The sequence below is a fragment of the Capsicum annuum genome, unplaced genomic scaffold (genome assembly GCF_002878395.1).
Source record: "Capsicum annuum cultivar UCD-10X-F1 unplaced genomic scaffold, UCD10Xv1.1 ctg81524, whole genome shotgun sequence".
In the NCBI taxonomy this organism is placed as follows: domain Eukaryota; kingdom Viridiplantae; phylum Streptophyta; class Magnoliopsida; order Solanales; family Solanaceae; genus Capsicum; species Capsicum annuum.
The window spans coordinates 17,570-21,802 of record NW_025892250.1 but is presented as its reverse complement, the minus strand read 5'-3'; positions in this window follow the sequence as shown (position 1 = coordinate 21,802).

Below are 4,233 nucleotides of genomic sequence, written 5' to 3'. Positions count from 1 at the left end.
GTAGGGCCCGACCTAGTGTTCAATGCCTTAGAGAAGGTTTAGTTAATCAGAGAAAGACTTAGGGCTTCCCAGAGCTGACAGAAATCATATGCAGACATAAGGAGAAAGGATCTCGAGTTTGAGATAGATGATTTTGTGTTCTTGAAAATCTCTCCTATAAAAGGAGTAAAGAGGTTTGGCAAGAAGGGAAAGCTCAGTCCCCGATATGTCAGTCCTTACAGAATTCTCAGCTATTTTGGGAAGGTAGATTATGATATTGAGTCGCCTTCAGATCTAGCCTCGGTACATCCAGTATTCCACGTCTCTTTGATAAAGAAATGCATTAGTGACCTAACAGTCATAATTACTTTAAAGGATTTAAATATTTAGAATGATCTCTCTTTTGAATAGGTTCCAATCCAAATCCTCGATCATCAAATTCGCAGACTGGGGAACAAAAAAGTCCCCTTAGTCAAAGTTCTTTAGCAAAATCAGTCCATAGAGGAAGCAACTTGGGAAGCAGAAGAAAATATGCGGACAAAGTATCCTCACCTTTTCTCCGCAACCTCAGATCCAACTTAAGGTAACAGTCTTCCTTAGTTTTACTCAGTTCTATGTTCAGCTATAATTATAATTTGGTATCCATTAACATTGCAAATTCTGTCATGCATTCATAAATCAGTTCAATCATGTACTCATGCATTAGATATGCATGTTCAGTATGGAAACCCAGCTTGTCAGTAGCTTTAGTCATAAATTCCATACATCAGATATGCATGTTCAGTTTAAGAGCTCAGTTTGTTAGTAGTTCAATCATGTATTCATGGATCAGATATGCATGTTCAGTGTGTAAACTCAGTCTATTAGTGACTAAACTTAATCAGTCTTATTCGAGGATGAATGTTCCCAAGGGTGAGATATTGTAATACCTCATATTTCTCAAGCTTAACTTAACTCTCAGTTCATGAGTTATCTAATATGAAATTTTAGAAATGCTCTGTATTTTTTAGTTTAGAGTATGCCATTGCATAGGAAATTGAATTAGGTTTCCAATGATATAAAATTGGCCTAAATTTGATAATTGGGTAAGAAGTTATCGCTATTTTAAGTTTCAGTTATTAAACACTGTAATTCAGGCCAATAGTGCATTGTGGAGTAAGCCAAAATGACAATTGTCAGTTTCCAATGAGGAACCACAATACCGGTGTGTTGCGCCAATGCTTATTTTCATATTTGTCAATTTCCTGTAAGCCAATGTGATTGTACCGTATCACACTGAGTTTTCAAGTCCCATCCAGTATTGTCGCACGATTCCACTGTGCCGCTCCACCAGCTACATTCTCAATTGTCATTTTTCAGTGACTTGGTGCGATAGCGGTACATCGCGCCAGAGCCTAAAATTGGGTTTTTCAGTATGAATTTATAAGTTGTTCTCAGGGGTAAATGGGTATTTTTTTCACGACCCTAATTAGTCTAAACACGAAATTTACCCCTAAATAACCCATTATCTCATCATTTATTCACTTTATTCAAAGATTAAGTTATTATCTCTTAAATGGGGCTAAACCCTAGCTTCAAGAAAAAAGAGCAAAAATGAAAAGTCTCTCCAAGAACCTTCAATAATTGACAATCCAAGGTATGTTGAGTCCACGAATCCATTTTCAAAATATAAGATTGTTGAGTTATGAACTTTCATGCTTGAATTGAATTAAATTCATGTTCATGTTATTATTGGGTTTTAGTCCATTATTAAATTACATGCTTTTATAAAATAAATCATGGTATGTGTTGAATTACATGATCTTCATGACAAACCCTTCAATTTACAAGTTGATTGATGTATACATGATAACTATATGTTTTGATTATTGTATAACCTAAGAATGCTCCCTATCTGTTTGATAAAATGCCTATGTGAAAGAAATAATGCCATTATAACATGATAGCATATATTTCCCATTCATGTATAAGTAGATGCATTAGAAGAATTTGATTAAATGCCTATATAAGTGAACTACGGATAAGTATACATTGTTATGATTTTCAAGAGTATATTAAGCTTTATTTTTTATGCTATCGAGTCCTGAGGGTATTTAATACCCGACAACTTAGCTGAGTGCCTAAAGCCTGTGTCAGTTATAGAATCTCAATCATGTCACGATCAGTAGTACTCTCAATCAATTACAGAACTCAGTAGAACTCAGTCAGTAACCGAACTCAGGAAAACTCAGTAAGCTCAGTATCAGTCCAGTCCAGTTCAGTCTAATCAGTTCAGTGTCTTTTAGTTGAGAGAATGATTCAGCACCAAGTGAACCCAAGGATAGGGGCTTACCTACCAGTAGAGGGTGTGATCTCTAGAAGCAATCTTTGTGTTCTAGAACTACATAGCAAGCGTAGATTGAGACATCAAACCTTCCAGTTGAGGGTTGATGAGGTGTTTTGATCTATCAGATAAAGGTTCCATTATTCTCATTAGAGTACCCGCTAGATGAGGGTAACTCTTCAGTGTCTTTACCCAGAGCCCTTCCAACTGAGGTCTCAGGTTGGATCCCTAACTCAGTTATCTTATTTGGGGCATGTCGGTTAGATGATTTCCTCCCATAGTCTCAATCTTAGTCTTCTAAATAGAACTCAGTTCAGTTCAACAAAATTAGGACTATCAGATACAGTCAATCAGAATCAGTAACTCAGTTATCAGTAACTTTAGATATCAGTTACTCAGTTTCAGAATTCAAGGCTTAGCTTCAGACAAGCTTAGTCACAGTATTTATTTATATGCACATTAGTGCATACTCAGTATTTACAACAATATCAGTTATCTATGTACTCTCATGTTCAGTTACTCTATAGCATTTAATCAGTTATTGTTCATGCATATGAACCCTTGCATTCATTCATACCTCATTTAGCATACCAGTACATTCCACATACTAATGCATACTCTTTATTTAAGCTATGATGTCTCATATCATAGGTTCGAACACTGAAGTTCCCGACAGTGCATAGATAGACTCATATTCAGCCAGCAGCAGTAGATTAGCAGTGACTCCTTGTCATTCTAGGATATTCTTTTATTTTATTATTTTAGTAGACTTAGTATTTTAGTAGATGGAGTTAGTTAGGAGTTTTCCCATCAACTCCACTTTCAAATAGTTTCAATTAGAGGCTTTTCAGACTAGTTTTCAGTCAGTATTCAGTTTTTATAGATATTATCATAGCCGATATATTTTACCAGTAATTATAGATTCTGAACCTTATGGCATTTTAGACTATTTTCTACATTCATTATTTTATCATGTTTCAGTGCTCATAGCAGATATTAGTCATGGATTAGTTTGTAGTTCTTTGGGGTCATAATCACCGTGTAGTGTTCGGGGTACAGACTCGGGGCGTTACACCACTAGTTGACTTTAGTCCTCTTCGAGCACCTCAGGGAGATATGAAAATTGCTGAGTTTCATCAATCTATCCATATATTGGCATAGTTGGTAGCTTCTCAAGCCAAGCATGCTGCTTCTATTTCTCCATCTTTTGAGGCACAAGGGTTGGCCAGTTTTTGAGGTTGAGCCCTCCTATGTTTACTAGTATTAAGGTTGAGGAGGATCCTCAAGGTTTTACTAAAGAGATGGAAAATATCTTTCAAGTTATGCATTTTACTAATGTGGAGGGTGTGGAATTTGCTGCCTACCAACTGAAAGATATATCATACCATTGGTATGAGGAATGGAAGAAGTCAATGGGTGATGATGCTAAGTCAGCCTTGTGGGATGATTTGTCTAGTGCTTTTCTAGACTTCTTCTATTCTCAGGAGTTAAGAGAGGAAAAGGCAAAAGAATTTGTTAACCAAAAGTAGGGCAAGATGTTAGTCAAGGAGTATGCATTGAAGTTTCACTAGTTATCACCGTATGCTCTAGAGTTAGTTTTTAGCATGAGGGATAGAATAAGGAAGTTCACTTTTGGGTTGTCCTGAGACTTGATTTTTGAGAGTAAGGCTACCTTGTTGAAAAAAAATATGGAAATAGCCAAAGTGGTTGTATATATGCAGTAGGTCGAGGAAGAGAAGTAGAAGTCGGTCAAAATTGAGGAGAGACAGAACAAGAAGTTTAGATTATTTATCAGGGTAATGGTTATACTAGAGTCGGAGGGATGATAGAAAGTGGTCCAAGGAGAGGTGGGGTAATTCTATGTCTCACTTTATGGATAGTGCTCCCTATAAAAAGTCATTTAATAATAAATATTACAAAATGGAGACAAT